Source organism: Phyllobates terribilis, unplaced genomic scaffold (assembly GCF_046119375.1).
Source record: "Phyllobates terribilis strain yellow unplaced genomic scaffold, ASM4611937v1 Scaffold_66__1_contigs__length_7565176, whole genome shotgun sequence".
In the NCBI taxonomy this organism is placed as follows: Eukaryota; Metazoa; Chordata; class Amphibia; order Anura; family Dendrobatidae; genus Phyllobates; species Phyllobates terribilis.
Window position 1 is genome coordinate 6,507,355 of NW_027362826.1, and position 16,704 is coordinate 6,524,058.

Consider the following 16,704-nt stretch of genomic DNA (forward strand, 5'->3'; position numbering starts at 1 on the left):
AGAGCTAGAAAGATAGCATTGCATCACATTACATGGCAATGCAATGCACAGTTGCTGAAGTTGAACCAAAATGAGCTTGTAATCTGGCTTCTGCAACTTTGAACATGAAAAATCCAATGAGGAGAAGAAAAGCAAAGCCAAAGAGTCCATCCCAAAATCCGACAAACAAGCAAAATGAACAAAAAACATTGAATTCAATTCTTTCTGATTTTAGAAACTGCATTAAAGAAGGGGTGCACCGGTCCTGGAGATACTGCAATACCAGGTCAATGCGTGGAGTGGACAGAGCAAGCTCTTTTTCCATCTCCCTGTTCTAAAAATCCATTTAATATATGGTCCCCAGATAGGGGACGTATCAGATATTAAACTGATAAGAACAGATACTACACTTGATCTTAGCCAAAAGGCCGAGAAGCGATAACCAGAATTGGTTTCAAACTACGGAGCCACCCAAGGATCCTGAAAAGTCCATTTGTGGAGATGAGCTCCTGGACTCCCGTTAAGAAGACATGTTGTCAACCTCTAGATCCCTTACATGCCTGCACTTTTCGGCTTGCTGCTGCTGCAATCCACGCGTTTTAGATCTGCATAACTCCACCTCTTTAAACACAGCACCTTCACCCCCTGCTGTTCCCACCCGCCTCAACACCGTTGGAAGGGAGGAGAACCAATTAAGGCGGGGGGTGGGGTGGAACGAGCAGCTGTCTACCCTTAGCAGGAGGGCTCCTGATTACATACCTCTCCTGCTGCTGCTGCTGCTGGCTGTCCAGCAGCAGACTGAAGGTGGCTGCTGCTGTGCACAGGTATATAAAGGCTCAGAGCCTATTATGACACGCGCAGCCAGCGTTCCATTGCCACATTCCATCTACTGCAGGCAGGATACCTGGCTGGCTGAATGTCGCTGAGAAGCTCACAGAGACCGCCATAAGCAACAGTTTAACAGAATGCCACAGACTAATCAACCAAACTTTTTGGGTTGGGTTCTCTTTTATAGTCTGCAGGCATTAAATGAAAGAAGTCAGTGTTCCAGCAGAAGGAGACAACGTTTCAGAAAAGGCATTGTAGCAAACCAAAAAAGAAATTTTAAGCGCAGCAGAGTAACCAGCGCACATACCTGTTAGCTCAGGTGAGTTTAAAAGGCTGCTGTTGATAACAAGGGCATTTGCTAAATAGATGGTGTGTGTGCAACAATATACTGAAAGGTCAATTATATTGTGCAGCTTATCTCACCACCTGTAGTTATTTAGGTGAAAGCTCCAAAATGCTTGCCTAATATGTCTGTTTATCCAAAAGGAAGTAAAAAGGGAGAGCTAGAAAGATAGCATTGCATCACATTACATGGCAATGCAATGCACAGTTGCTGAAGTTGAACCAAAATGAGCTTGTAATCTGGCTTCTGCAACTTTGAACATGAAAAATCCAATGAGGAGAAGAAAAGCAAAGCCAAAGAGTCCATCCCAAAATCCGACAAACAAGCAAAATGAACAAAAAACATTGAATTCAATTCTTTCTGATTTTAGAAACTGCATTAAAGAAGGGGTGCACCGGTCCTGGAGATACTGCAATACCAGGTCAATGCGTGGAGTGGACAGAGCAAGCTCTTTTTCCATCTCCCTGTTCTAAAAATCCATTTAATATATGGTCCCCAGATAGGGGACGTATCAGATATTAAACTGATAAGAACAGATTTTTTTTTTTAATTTGGCTATCCCCTGCAGAGGGATAAAACCGTTTATTAAAACTTTAACAAATTACAAGCATAATTACACAAATACCAAACGTTAAAAGACAAATGAAATTTACAAAACAAAAAAATACAAAGATTTTAAATAATTAGGTTCCATTGGTCAACAAGCCATTTTTTGGAAATATGTACATTCTTCTTTTTGTCAATTAAATAATAAGTATACATTTCACATAAACATAAACTTAAAACATCATTCACTGATAAAACATGTTGTTTAAAAATAGCAATGTTGCGCGCTTTCCAGAGAGATGACTTGGCGCAGTTCACTGTCTTCCAAGCCATTGTGTACTGGTCCATTGTGGGGCATTCCATAAGTCCGTATAGCACAGTTTTATATGTAAAGTCCTTGAGGTCTGCCACCCTTTCCAGTAGGGGGAGCAGTCTTCTCCAGAAATCCTTTGCAAAATTACATGTCCATAATAGATGTTCCACCGTTTCCTCTTCTTGGCATCCGGCTCTTGGGCAGATGGCAGACCTCACAAATCCTCTTCTGTATTGGAATGCCCGGCAAGGAAGACAGCGGTGCATGCAACTCCAAGCCAGATCTCTCTGTTCATTAAAAAGATAAAAAACGTTAATCATTTTCCAGATAGACATAGATTTGTCATCATCATATCTGTCAACATTACATATTTCCTCACTTTTTCGTATTTCTTTAATTAGTTTCTTACTATTTCTTAATTCCTCTATTTTCTTAGTCCCTAAATTAAAATCGGACACTATTTTCCTTAAAATCTCATAATGCGTCGACAAATTAAAAGCATGGGGCACAGATATATTTACTTCATACCATCCAAACTTTCTCATAAAAAATCCTGTATTAAAACGCATAAAAAAGGACCAATAGTGATTCTTAAAAAGGGCATTAAAACAGTAAACGAACAGATGGATTAAAAGAAACCTATTAAAATCTGGAAAATCTTTACCACCTTTTACTTTTGATTTCATCACGATTTCTCTTTTCAGCTTTTCCATTTTTGAGTTCCAAAAGAAGGTAAAACAGGTTTTGGTTATCTTTTTTAAAACATTAACAGGCGGGGGGAAAACCATGCTAAGATACAATAAAAGAGGTAAAATCACCATCTTTAAAACCAATACTTTACCCTCCATTGTAAGTCTCCTCATGTTCCACATACATATTTTCGTATTTACTTTCTGTGTAACTGTTTCCCAACTATTATAACCATCATTATTTTCAGTGAATGATATACCTAAAATGGAAATGGATTCGGAGACATTAATTGGTACATCACGTAAAATCATCCCCCCAACACTTAAAATGTTACACTTATTAAAATTGATTTTAAAACCAGAAGCTAGACAAAAGGATTGCACTTGATGGAGAGTGGCCGTAAGTGATGGTGCATCTGTACACAAGACCGCCACGTCATCCATGTAGCCTACAACCTTGGCCTCCAAACCACCGCTTCCAGGCAGAGGGACACCGCATATCTGTTTATTTTGGCGTATTGCACATAACATTGGTTCCAGTGCACAGATAAACAGTAGGGGGGACAGAGGGCATCCCTGTTTCACCCCTGACCGTAAAAATACCTCTTTTGTCTTAAAACCATTCACTAAAATCTTACTTGTACAATCCTTGTAAAATGCTTTAAGCGATAGTAAAAACCCTTCTGGTATGCCCATTTTCTCTAAAACTTTAAAAAGATAAAAGTGTGAGACACGGTCAAATGCTTTTTCAAAATCAATAGATAAAATCGCCATTTTCCCCTTTCTGTCTTTCACATCCTCAATACAGTCTTTCACTAAATTCAGATTGTCCCATATACTGCGCCCCGGCACCCCACACACTTGATTAGAATGAATAACTTTGCTGATGACTTCTTTTAGACGATTTGCACAAATTTTAGCCATTATTTTATAGTCACAATTTAAAAGTGTTATTGGTCTCCAGTTTTCTAATTTTGATTTATCGCCTTTTTTGTATAGGAGGGAGACTTCACCTTTCTTCCAGGAATTTAATAAAACCTTATTATTAAAAACCTCAGTAAACAAATAAAACAAATCATCTTTTAAAATATCATAAAAACATACATAAAATTCTATTGGGATGCCATCAGGACCAGGGACCTTTCCAGTTTTAAAACTTTTAATAGTTTTTAACACTTCTTGTTCCGTTAAAACTTGGGATAAAAACTCTTGGGATGCGGGATCTAAAACAGCTGTTAGTCCTTGCAGCGAATCATCCATTAATTTATTATCTATATTTTTTCCATTAAAAAGATTAGAAAAAAAAACCTCAACTTTACCCAGCATATTTTTTATATTATTCTCACCATCTATATGGTCAATTATCACTTTTTCTTTTTTATTTTTCCTAAAAAAATATCTGGAACACTTTTCATTTTCTTCTATATGTTGTACTCTAGAACGAAAAATGATCTCTTTTCCTTTTTGTTCTAGCCATTTTGAAATCTCTTCTTTTAAGTTTGAAATATCAAGTTGTACATCTATCCCATTGTCTCTGAGCTTAAATAATGTTTGTAGGCGGGTATTTAAAATTCTATATTCTTCATATTTTTCTTTGGCTCTACATATACTCTTTTTAATAAAAAAGTCTTTTATTTTTACTTTCATTCTATCCCACCATACACTCATAGTCTCATTTGTTTTTTTCCCTTTTCTACATTTCCTATAAAACTCAATAAAATCTGATAAAATCTGCGGGTCGGTTAAAAGGGATACGTTCATTTTCCAGCTTTTCTTACCACATTTTTTGTTGTCATTTACTTTTATGGTAAAGGATAAAAGTTTATGGTCTGAAAATATATTAGTTAAAACTTCACATTTGGCAGGTATTGTTTTATCTGAACCAAAAATAAAATCAATCCTAGAGCTACAATTAGCATTGCTCCAAGTGAAACCGGCGTCCTCTGGGCTGTCACTATGACACTCTTTATATATGTCTATCAATTTAGCATCTTTGACTATATCATGTAGCATACCTGAGGTTTTATCGTAGTTCCTGCTTACAGAGCTGGAGCGCCGGTTTTCACCTTTTAAAACACAATTAAAATCCCCTGCTAAGATAAAAGGTTCAGAGTTATTAATAAATAATGGTAAAAGATCAAGCATTTCGGCTCTTTCATTTTTCTCTGGGGATCCATAAAAATTTAAAAACTGCCATCTAATACCATCAATAAAAGCTTTCACTAATAAAATACGACCTGGTAAAATTTCCTGAATAAAATCAATTAAAACGTTCCCTTTAAAAAGTATGGCTACACCCGCTGATCCTGCAGCATTCGATCCGGACCAGACAGATGGCCCACACTTCCACTCATCTTTATATTTTTGATATGACATTTCATGTGGGATATTACATTCTTGCAGAAAAAATACAGATGCAGTAAAACACGTAAAAAAATTAAAAAGAGCAGTTCTTCTCGTGTTAGATTTTATGCCTCTCACGTTGAGGGAAATACCTTTGAGTTCAGCCATCATTAGAAAATGTAGAAATTTTACTTAGGTAACTAAGAGCAACGGATTTACCTGTCCGATGAACCTGATCAGACCACTGGGCTTGCGCCTCCCTCCTCATCTGATAGTATCGTCACGAGAGTCTCCGTGGAGGAGGAAAGATTACCACATTTATATAAACCCGACGCTACACTGGCATAGCTCGGAGGGCTGGCTGGCAGAACCCGCTGGGTCTCCATTGGCTGGCCATGCAGTTCCTCATCAGGTGGGTCCCCGAGGGGTTCCGCCGCCCCTGTTTGACCTGTAGAAGGTCGTCCTATAGGAGGAGGTTGCGCACAAGGCAGAGCCTCTGACTCTTCAGAGGCAGCAAGATCCCGGTCCCCACCTGTAGCAGCGGAGACCGAAACCCCTGAGGGTCCAGCGTCCACGTCCCCTTCTGGAGAAGTGTCCATCTGTTCACCTCCTGCTGCCTCCTCCGAACCACCCTTTTTCTTTTTCTTAGGACCCACCTTTATCCACTCAGCGCCCTCAGCACTAGGAGACCCAGACTGGGCATGGGCTTCTGTGTCGGCCTTTTGCCGGTCCCTTTTGACCTTACCAGTAGTGCCCTTCTGCTCCTTCTCAGCCCTCCTTTTGGACTCCCGCAGGTCCTGCAGCCAGGTTTTGGGATTTGGTATTTTACCTGTCATAGACTCTGGAGACACTTCACTATTTGGTACGCCCTTATTGTCTCCAGAGGCTCCAGGTTGTTGTTCCTCCTCCTGAGGGGTGGTCTGATCTTTTGGTCCTTGGTCGGACGTCTTGGACTTCCCCTTTTGCTCATCTTCCCGAAATCTGTGAGGACAAGAAAAATAAAAGTGACCTGGAGTCTGGCAAAAACTGCATTTCTTTTCCTTAGGGCATTCTTTTGTCTCATGTTCTTCACTAGCACAATTTCTACATGATACATGACAGTTTTCTTTTGAATGACCATAGCGCCCACAATTTCTGCAATATACTGGCATCCCAGAAAAGAAGAAATCCCCATTTGTTTGCCCAATTTTGAAACGGGCAGGGGGGAGCCGTATACCACCTGGTGTATTTGGATCTCTTGTACACTTCACAAGGAATTTCCACTTAGATGTCCATATGTTATATTCGTTTAATATCTTCCCAATACATTTAACACTTTTAAAATAAATTGCTAGAAATGACATTACTTCTGGAGCAGAAACAAAGGGCGAAAATATTTTTACAATAACCAGTCTTACCTCATCCAGGACGTGCTCAACAATTTGTATCCCTTTCAAAACAGGACTATTTTCAACTTTTTTTAACTTTTCTAGTACATCTCTAAAAATACCTTCTCCGGTGAATGTGATGTCATAGTCACCTCTTCTGGGATAATCCTGGATGGAGAGAATTTCATTCCTTTGTACGCCAAGAAGGTTCCTGAGCACGTCCTGGACTACATACCCTAATTTCCTCATATCCGAGCCACCCGCCGTGAAGTGAACTCGGATAGAGTTTTTTAGCCTCGCATAAAGAGGCACGAGGTTAGGGTCAACCTCCATGGAAAAACGCAACAAGGTTGCAAATTGCAGCCGCTTGCAATCTGCGCTCCCAGTGTTCTTGCAGCGAAAAACAAATGGAAGCTGGGGGATCGCAACTCGTTACCCTGGGACTAAGCCCTCTCCCTAATAGCAGCAAGCAGGTTAAGTCCACCAAAGTGGACGATCCTGCCAGGCCAAGGAGAGGGGTACCCGAGTGCCCTTCAACCACAATCTCCTGCAATAAAGCACTTGATCTTAGCCAAAAGGCCGAGAAGCGATAACCAGAATTGGTTTCAAACTACGGAGCCACCCAAGGATCCTGAAAAGTCCATTTGTGGAGATGAGCTCCTGGACTCCCGTTAAGAAGACATGTTGTCAACCTCTAGATCCCTTACATGCCTGCACTTTTCGGCTTGCTGCTGCTGCAATCCACGCGTTTTAGATCTGCATAACTCCACCTCTTTAAACACAGCACCTTCACCCCCTGCTGTTCCCACCCGCCTCAACACCGTTGGAAGGGAGGAGAACCAATTAAGGCGGGGGGTGGGGTGGAACGAGCAGCTGTCTACCCTTAGCAGGAGGGCTCCTGATTACATACCTCTCCTGCTGCTGCTGCTGCTGGCTGTCCAGCAGCAGACTGAAGGTGGCTGCTGCTGTGCACAGGTATATAAAGGCTCAGAGCCTATTATGACACGCGCAGCCAGCGTTCCATTGCCACATTCCATCTACTGCAGGCAGGATACCTGGCTGGCTGAATGTCGCTGAGAAGCTCACAGAGACCGCCATAAGCAACAGTTTAACAGAATGCCACAGACTAATCAACCAAACTTTTTGGGTTGGGTTCTCTTTTATAGTCTGCAGGCATTAAATGAAAGAAGTCAGTGTTCCAGCAGAAGGAGACAACGTTTCAGAAAAGGCATTGTAGCAAACCAAAAAAGAAATTTTAAGCGCAGCAGAGTAACCAGCGCACATACCTGTTAGCTCAGGTGAGTTTAAAAGGCTGCTGTTGATAACAAGGGCATTTGCTAAATAGATGGTGTGTGTGCAACAATATACTGAAAGGTCAATTATATTGTGCAGCTTATCTCACCACCTGTAGTTATTTAGGTGAAAGCTCCAAAATGCTTGCCTAATATGTCTGTTTATCCAAAAGGAAGTAAAAAGGGAGAGCTAGAAAGATAGCATTGCATCACATTACATGGCAATGCAATGCACAGTTGCTGAAGTTGAACCAAAATGAGCTTGTAATCTGGCTTCTGCAACTTTGAACATGAAAAATCCAATGAGGAGAAGAAAAGCAAAGCCAAAGAGTCCATCCCAAAATCCGACAAACAAGCAAAATGAACAAAAAACATTGAATTCAATTCTTTCTGATTTTAGAAACTGCATTAAAGAAGGGGTGCACCGGTCCTGGAGATACTGCAATACCAGGTCAATGCGTGGAGTGGACAGAGCAAGCTCTTTTTCCATCTCCCTGTTCTAAAAATCCATTTAATATATGGTCCCCAGATAGGGGACGTATCAGATATTAAACTGATAAGAACAGATACTACACTTGATCTTAGCCAAAAGGCCGAGAAGCGATAACCAGAATTGGTTTCAAACTACGGAGCCACCCAAGGATCCTGAAAAGTCCATTTGTGGAGATGAGCTCCTGGACTCCCGTTAAGAAGACATGTTGTCAACCTCTAGATCCCTTACATGCCTGCACTTTTCGGCTTGCTGCTGCTGCAATCCACGCGTTTTAGATCTGCATAACTCCACCTCTTTAAACACAGCACCTTCACCCCCTGCTGTTCCCACCCGCCTCAACACCGTTGGAAGGGAGGAGAACCAATTAAGGCGGGGGGTGGGGTGGAACGAGCAGCTGTCTACCCTTAGCAGGAGGGCTCCTGATTACATACCTCTCCTGCTGCTGCTGCTGCTGGCTGTCCAGCAGCAGACTGAAGGTGGCTGCTGCTGTGCACAGGTATATAAAGGCTCAGAGCCTATTATGACACGCGCAGCCAGCGTTCCATTGCCACATTCCATCTACTGCAGGCAGGATACCTGGCTGGCTGAATGTCGCTGAGAAGCTCACAGAGACCGCCATAAGCAACAGTTTAACAGAATGCCACAGACTAATCAACCAAACTTTTTGGGTTGGGGTCTCTTTTATAGTCTGCAGGCATTAAATGAAAGAAGTCAGTGTTCCAGCAGAAGGAGACAACTTTTCAGAAAAGGCATTGTAGCAAACCAAAAAAGAAATTTTAAGCGCAGCAGAGTAACCAGCGCACATACCTGTTAGCTCAGGTGAGTTTAAAAGGCTGCTGTTGATAACAAGGGCATTTGCTAAATAGATGGTGTGTGTGCAACAATATACTGAAAGGTCAATTATATTGTGCAGCTTATCTCACCACCTGTAGTTATTTAGGTGAAAGCTCCAAAATGCTTGCCTAATATGTCTGTTTATCCAAAAGGAAGTAAAAAGGGAGAGCTAGAAAGATAGCATTGCATCACATTACATGGCAATGCAATGCACAGTTGCTGAAGTTGAACCAAAATGAGCTTGTAATCTGGCTTCTGCAACTTTGAACATGAAAAATCCAATGAGGAGAAGAAAAGCAAAGCCAAAGAGTCCATCCCAAAATCCGACAAACAAGCAAAATGAACAAAAAACATTGAATTCAATTCTTTCTGATTTTAGAAACTGCATTAAAGAAGGGGTGCACCGGTCCTGGAGATACTGCAATACCAGGTCAATGCGTGGAGTGGACAGAGCAAGCTCTTTTTCCATCTCCCTGTTCTAAAAATCCATTTAATATATGGTCCCCAGATAGGGGACGTATCAGATATTAAACTGATAAGAACAGATACTACACTTGATCTTAGCCAAAAGGCCGAGAAGCGATAACCAGAATTGGTTTCAAACTACGGAGCCACCCAAGGATCCTGAAAAGTCCATTTGTGGAGATGAGCTCCTGGACTCCCGTTAAGAAGACATGTTGTCAACCTCTAGATCCCTTACATGCCTGCACTTTTCGGCTTGCTGCTGCTGCAATCCACGCGTTTTAGATCTGCATAACTCCACCTCTTTAAACACAGCACCTTCACCCCCTGCTGTTCCCACCCGCCTCAACACCGTTGGAAGGGAGGAGAACCAATTAAGGCGGGGGGTGGGGTGGAACGAGCAGCTGTCTACCCTTAGCAGGAGGGCTCCTGATTACATACCTCTCCTGCTGCTGCTGCTGCTGGCTGTCCAGCAGCAGACTGAAGGTGGCTGCTGCTGTGCACAGGTATATAAAGGCTCAGAGCCTATTATGACACGCGCAGCCAGCGTTCCATTGCCACATTCCATCTACTGCAGGCAGGATACCTGGCTGGCTGAATGTCGCTGAGAAGCTCACAGAGACCGCCATAAGCAACAGTTTAACAGAATGCCACAGACTAATCAACCAAACTTTTTGGGTTGGGTTCTCTTTTATAGTCTGCAGGCATTAAATGAAAGAAGTCAGTGTTCCAGCAGAAGGAGACAACGTTTCAGAAACGGCATTGTAGCAAACCAAAAAAGAAATTTTAAGCGCAGCAGAGTAACCAGCGCACATACCTGTTAGCTCAGGTGAGTTTAAAAGGCTGCTGTTGATAACAAGGGCATTTGCTAAATAGATGGTGTGTGTGCAACAATATACTGAAAGGTCAATTATATTGTGCAGCTTATCTCACCACCTGTAGTTATTTAGGTGAAAGCTCCAAAATGCTTGCCTAATATGTCTGTTTATCCAAAAGGAAGTAAAAAGGGAGAGCTAGAAAGATAGCATTGCATCACATTACATGGCAATGCAATGCACAGTTGCTGAAGTTGAACCAAAATGAGCTTGTAATCTGGCTTCTGCAACTTTGAACATGAAAAATCCAATGAGGAGAAGAAAAGCAAAGCCAAAGAGTCCATCCCAAAATCCGACAAACAAGCAAAATGAACAAAAAACATTGAATTCAATTCTTTCTGATTTTAGAAACTGCATTAAAGAAGGGGTGCACCGGTCCTGGAGATACTGCAATACCAGGTCAATGCGTGGAGTGGACAGAGCAAGCTCTTTTTCCATCTCCCTGTTCTAAAAATCCATTTAATATATGGTCCCCAGATAGGGGACGTATCAGATATTAAACTGATAAGAACAGATACTACACTTGATCTTAGCCAAAAGGCCGAGAAGCGATAACCAGAATTGGTTTCAAACTACGGAGCCACCCAAGGATCCTGAAAAGTCCATTTGTGGAGATGAGCTCCTGGACTCCCGTTAAGAAGACATGTTGTCAACCTCTAGATCCCTTACATGCCTGCACTTTTCGGCTTGCTGCTGCTGCAATCCACGCGTTTTAGATCTGCATAACTCCACCTCTTTAAACACAGCACCTTCACCCCCTGCTGTTCCCACCCGCCTCAACACCGTTGGAAGGGAGGAGAACCAATTAAGGCGGGGGGTGGGGTGGAACGAGCAGCTGTCTACCCTTAGCAGGAGGGCTCCTGATTACATACCTCTCCTGCTGCTGCTGCTGCTGGCTGTCCAGCAGCAGACTGAAGGTGGCTGCTGCTGTGCACAGGTATATAAAGGCTCAGAGCCTATTATGACACGCGCAGCCAGCGTTCCATTGCCACATTCCATCTACTGCAGGCAGGATACCTGGCTGGCTGAATGTCGCTGAGAAGCTCACAGAGACCGCCATAAGCAACAGTTTAACAGAATGCCACAGACTAATCAACCAAACTTTTTGGGTTGGGTTCTCTTTTATAGTCTGCAGGCATTAAATGAAAGAAGTCAGTGTTCCAGCAGAAGGAGACAACGTTTCAGAAAAGGCATTGTAGCAAACCAAAAAAGAAATTTTAAGCGCAGCAGAGTAACCAGCGCACATACCTGTTAGCTCAGGTGAGTTTAAAAGGCTGCTGTTGATAACAAGGGCATTTGCTAAATAGATGGTGTGTGTGCAACAATATACTGAAAGGTCAATTATATTGTGCAGCTTATCTCACCACCTGTAGTTATTTAGGTGAAAGCTCCAAAATGCTTGCCTAATATGTCTGTTTATCCAAAAGGAAGTAAAAAGGGAGAGCTAGAAAGATAGCATTGCATCACATTACATGGCAATGCAATGCACAGTTGCTGAAGTTGAACCAAAATGAGCTTGTAATCTGGCTTCTGCAACTTTGAACATGAAAAATCCAATGAGGAGAAGAAAAGCAAAGCCAAAGAGTCCATCCCAAAATCCGACAAACAAGCAAAATGAACAAAAAACATTGAATTCAATTCTTTCTGATTTTAGAAACTGCATTAAAGAAGGGGTGCACCGGTCCTGGAGATACTGCAATACCAGGTCAATGCGTGGAGTGGACAGAGCAAGCTCTTTTTCCATCTCCCTGTTCTAAAAATCCATTTAATATATGGTCCCCAGATAGGGGACGTATCAGATATTAAACTGATAAGAACAGATACTACACTTGATCTTAGCCAAAAGGCCGAGAAGCGATAACCAGAATTGGTTTCAAACTACGGAGCCACCCAAGGATCCTGAAAAGTCCATTTGTGGAGATGAGCTCCTGGACTCCCGTTAAGAAGACATGTTGTCAACCTCTAGATCCCTTACATGCCTGCACTTTTCGGCTTGCTGCTGCTGCAATCCACGCGTTTTAGATCTGCATAACTCCACCTCTTTAAACACAGCACCTTCACCCCCTGCTGTTCCCACCCGCCTCAACACCGTTGGAAGGGAGGAGAACCAATTAAGGCGGGGGGTGGGGTGGAACGAGCAGCTGTCTACCCTTAGCAGGAGGGCTCCTGATTACATACCTCTCCTGCTGCTGCTGCTGCTGGCTGTCCAGCAGCAGACTGAAGGTGGCTGCTGCTGTGCACAGGTATATAAAGGCTCAGAGCCTATTATGACACGCGCAGCCAGCATTCCATTGCCACATTCCATCTACTGCAGGCAGGATACCTGGCTGGCTGAATGTCGCTGAGAAGCTCACAGAGACCGCCATAAGCAACAGTTTAACAGAATGCCACAGACTAATCAACCAAACTTTTTGGGTTGGGTTCTCTTTTATAGTCTGCAGGCATTAAATGAAAGAAGTCAGTGTTCCAGCAGAAGGAGACAACGTTTCAGAAAAGGCATTGTAGCAAACCAAAAAAGAAATTTTAAGCGCAGCAGAGTAACCAGCGCACATACCTGTTAGCTCAGGTGAGTTTAAAAGGCTGCTGTTGATAACAAGGGCATTTGCTAAATAGATGGTGTGTGTGCAACAATATACTGAAAGGTCAATTATATTGTGCAGCTTATCTCACCACCTGTAGTTATTTAGGTGAAAGCTCCAAAATGCTTGCCTAATATGTCTGTTTATCCAAAAGGAAGTAAAAAGGGAGAGCTAGAAAGATAGCATTGCATCACATTACATGGCAATGCAATGCACAGTTGCTGAAGTTGAACCAAAATGAGCTTGTAATCTGGCTTCTGCAACTTTGAACATGAAAAATCCAATGAGGAGAAGAAAAGCAAAGCCAAAGAGTCCATCCCAAAATCCGACAAACAAGCAAAATGAACAAAAAACATTGAATTCAATTCTTTCTGATTTTAGAAACTGCATTAAAGAAGGGGTGCACCGGTCCTGGAGATACTGCAATACCAGGTCAATGCGTGGAGTGGACAGAGCAAGCTCTTTTTCCATCTCCCTGTTCTAAAAATCCATTTAATATATGGTCCCCAGATAGGGGACGTATCAGATATTAAACTGATAAGAACAGATACTACACTTGATCTTAGCCAAAAGGCCGAGAAGCGATAACCAGAATTGGTTTCAAACTACGGAGCCACCCAAGGATCCTGAAAAGTCCATTTGTGGAGATGAGCTCCTGGACTCCCGTTAAGAAGACATGTTGTCAACCTCTAGATCCCTTACATGCCTGCACTTTTCGGCTTGCTGCTGCTGCAATCCACGCGTTTTAGATCTGCATAACTCCACCTCTTTAAACACAGCACCTTCACCCCCTGCTGTTCCCACCCGCCTCAACACCGTTGGAAGGGAGGAGAACCAATTAAGGCGGGGGGTGGGGTGGAACGAGCAGCTGTCTACCCTTAGCAGGAGGGCTCCTGATTACATACCTCTCCTGCTGCTGCTGCTGCTGGCTGTCCAGCAGCAGACTGAAGGTGGCTGCTGCTGTGCACAGGTATATAAAGGCTCAGAGCCTATTATGACACGCGCAGCCAGCGTTCCATTGCCACATTCCATCTACTGCAGGCAGGATACCTGGCTGGCTGAATGTCGCTGAGAAGCTCACAGAGACCGCCATAAGCAACAGTTTAACAGAATGCCACAGACTAATCAACCAAACTTTTTGGGTTGGGTTCTCTTTTATAGTCTGCAGGCATTAAATGAAAGAAGTCAGTGTTCCAGCAGAAGGAGACAACGTTTCAGAAAAGGCATTGTAGCAAACCAAAAAAGAAATTTTAAGCGCAGCAGAGTAACCAGCGCACATACCTGTTAGCTCAGGTGAGTTTAAAAGGCTGCTGTTGATAACAAGGGCATTTGCTAAATAGATGGTGTGTGTGCAACAATATACTGAAAGGTCAATTATATTGTGCAGCTTATCTCACCACCTGTAGTTATTTAGGTGAAAGCTCCAAAATGCTTGCCTAATATGTCTGTTTATCCAAAAGGAAGTAAAAAGGGAGAGCTAGAAAGATAGCATTGCATCACATTACATGGCAATGCAATGCACAGTTGCTGAAGTTGAACCAAAATGAGCTTGTAATCTGGCTTCTGCAACTTTGAACATGAAAAATCCAATGAGGAGAAGAAAAGCAAAGCCAAAGAGTCCATCCCAAAATCCGACAAACAAGCAAAATGAACAAAAAACATTGAATTCAATTCTTTCTGATTTTAGAAACTGCATTAAAGAAGGGGTGCACCGGTCCTGGAGATACTGCAATACCAGGTCAATGCGTGGAGTGGACAGAGCAAGCTCTTTTTCCATCTCCCTGTTCTAAAAATCCATTTAATATATGGTCCCCAGATAGGGGACGTATCAGATATTAAACTGATAAGAACAGATACTACACTTGATCTTAGCCAAAAGGCCGAGAAGCGATAACCAGAATTGGTTTCAAACTACGGAGCCACCCAAGGATCCTGAAAAGTCCATTTGTGGAGATGAGCTCCTGGACTCCCGTTAAGAAGACATGTTGTCAACCTCTAGATCCCTTACATGCCTGCACTTTTCGGCTTGCTGCTGCTGCAATCCACGCGTTTTAGATCTGCATAACTCCACCTCTTTAAACACAGCACCTTCACCCCCTGCTGTTCCCACCCGCCTCAACACCGTTGGAAGGGAGGAGAACCAATTAAGGCGGGGGGTGGGGTGGAACGAGCAGCTGTCTACCCTTAGCAGGAGGGCTCCTGATTACATACCTCTCCTGCTGCTGCTGCTGCTGGCTGTCCAGCAGCAGACTGAAGGTGGCTGCTGCTGTGCACAGGTATATAAAGGCTCAGAGCCTATTATGACACGCGCAGCCAGCGTTCCATTGCCACATTCCATCTACTGCAGGCAGGATACCTGGCTGGCTGAATGTCGCTGAGAAGCTCACAGAGACCGCCATAAGCAACAGTTTAACAGAATGCCACAGACTAATCAACCAAACTTTTTGGGTTGGGTTCTCTTTTATAGTCTGCAGGCATTAAATGAAAGAAGTCAGTGTTCCAGCAGAAGGAGACAACGTTTCAGAAAAGGCATTGTAGCAAACCAAAAAAGAAATTTTAAGCGCAGCAGAGTAACCAGCGCACATACCTGTTAGCTCAGGTGAGTTTAAAAGGCTGCTGTTGATAACAAGGGCATTTGCTAAATAGATGGTGTGTGTGCAACAATATACTGAAAGGTCAATTATATTGTGCAGCTTATCTCACCACCTGTAGTTATTTAGGTGAAAGCTCCAAAATGCTTGCCTAATATGTCTGTTTATCCAAAAGGAAGTAAAAAGGGAGAGCTAGAAAGATAGCATTGCATCACATTACATGGCAATGCAATGCACAGTTGCTGAAGTTGAACCAAAATGAGCTTGTAATCTGGCTTCTGCAACTTTGAACATGAAAAATCCAATGAGGAGAAGAAAAGCAAAGCCAAAGAGTCCATCCCAAAATCCGACAAACAAGCAAAATGAACAAAAAACATTGAATTCAATTCTTTCTGATTTTAGAAACTGCATTAAAGAAGGGGTGCACCGGTCCTGGAGATACTGCAATACCAGGTCAATGCGTGGAGTGGACAGAGCAAGCTCTTTTTCCATCTCCCTGTTCTAAAAATCCATTTAATATATGGTCCCCAGATAGGGGACGTATCAGATATTAAACTGATAAGAACAGATACTACACTTGATCTTAGCCAAAAGGCCGAGAAGCGATAACCAGAATTGGTTTCAAACTACGGAGCCACCCAAGGATCCTGAAAAGTCCATTTGTGGAGATGAGCTCCTGGACTCCCGTTAAGAAGACATGTTGTCAACCTCTAGATCCCTTACATGCCTGCACTTTTCGGCTTGCTGCTGCTGCAATCCACGCGTTTTAGATCTGCATAACTCCACCTCTTTAAACACAGCACCTTCACCCCCTGCTGTTCCCACCCGCCTCAACACCGTTGGAAGGGAGGAGAACCAATTAAGGCGGGGGGTGGGGTGGAACGAGCAGCTGTCTACCCTTAGCAGGAGGGCTCCTGATTACATACCTCTCCTGCTGCTGCTGCTGGCTGTCCAGCAGCAGACTGAAGGTGGCTGCTGCTGTGCACAGGTATATAAAGGCTCAGAGCCTATTATGACACGCGCAGCCAGCTTTCCATTGCCACATTCCATCTACTGCAGGCAGGATACCTGGCTGGCTGAATGTCGCTGAGAAGCTCACAGAGACCGCCATAAGCAACAGTTTAACAGAATGCCACAGACTAATCAACCAAACTTTTTGGGTTGGGTTCT

At 43.1% G+C, this 16,704-nt stretch overlaps 9 non-coding genes across 9 annotated transcripts; all 9 read right to left on the minus strand.

Annotated features, from left to right (window-relative positions):
* Positions 1-228: 228 nt before the first annotated feature.
* On the minus strand, positions 229-419 carry LOC141194026 (U2 spliceosomal RNA). The gene has a single exon (XR_012266823.1). It is a non-coding gene; the product is annotated as a U2 spliceosomal RNA (small nuclear RNA).
* Positions 420-1,534: 1,115 nt separating this feature from the next.
* Positions 1,535-1,724, minus strand: LOC141193647 (U2 spliceosomal RNA). The gene has a single exon (XR_012266542.1). It is a non-coding gene; the product is annotated as a U2 spliceosomal RNA (small nuclear RNA).
* Positions 1,725-8,114: 6,390 nt separating this feature from the next.
* Positions 8,115-8,305, minus strand: LOC141194028 (U2 spliceosomal RNA). Its single transcript, XR_012266825.1, has one exon. It is a non-coding gene; the product is annotated as a U2 spliceosomal RNA (small nuclear RNA).
* A 1,115-nt stretch (positions 8,306-9,420) lies between these two features.
* On the minus strand, positions 9,421-9,611 carry LOC141194029 (U2 spliceosomal RNA). Its single transcript, XR_012266826.1, has one exon. It is a non-coding gene; the product is annotated as a U2 spliceosomal RNA (small nuclear RNA).
* A 1,115-nt stretch (positions 9,612-10,726) lies between these two features.
* Positions 10,727-10,917, minus strand: LOC141194030 (U2 spliceosomal RNA). Its single transcript, XR_012266827.1, has one exon. It is a non-coding gene; the product is annotated as a U2 spliceosomal RNA (small nuclear RNA).
* A 1,115-nt stretch (positions 10,918-12,032) lies between these two features.
* On the minus strand, positions 12,033-12,223 carry LOC141194031 (U2 spliceosomal RNA). The gene has a single exon (XR_012266828.1). It is a non-coding gene; the product is annotated as a U2 spliceosomal RNA (small nuclear RNA).
* Positions 12,224-13,338: 1,115 nt separating this feature from the next.
* On the minus strand, positions 13,339-13,529 carry LOC141194032 (U2 spliceosomal RNA). The gene has a single exon (XR_012266829.1). It is a non-coding gene; the product is annotated as a U2 spliceosomal RNA (small nuclear RNA).
* A 1,115-nt stretch (positions 13,530-14,644) lies between these two features.
* LOC141194034 (U2 spliceosomal RNA) lies at positions 14,645-14,835 on the minus strand. The gene has a single exon (XR_012266830.1). It is a non-coding gene; the product is annotated as a U2 spliceosomal RNA (small nuclear RNA).
* A 1,115-nt stretch (positions 14,836-15,950) lies between these two features.
* Positions 15,951-16,141, minus strand: LOC141194035 (U2 spliceosomal RNA). Its single transcript, XR_012266831.1, has one exon. It is a non-coding gene; the product is annotated as a U2 spliceosomal RNA (small nuclear RNA).
* Between the last annotated feature and the right edge of the window lie 563 nt (positions 16,142-16,704).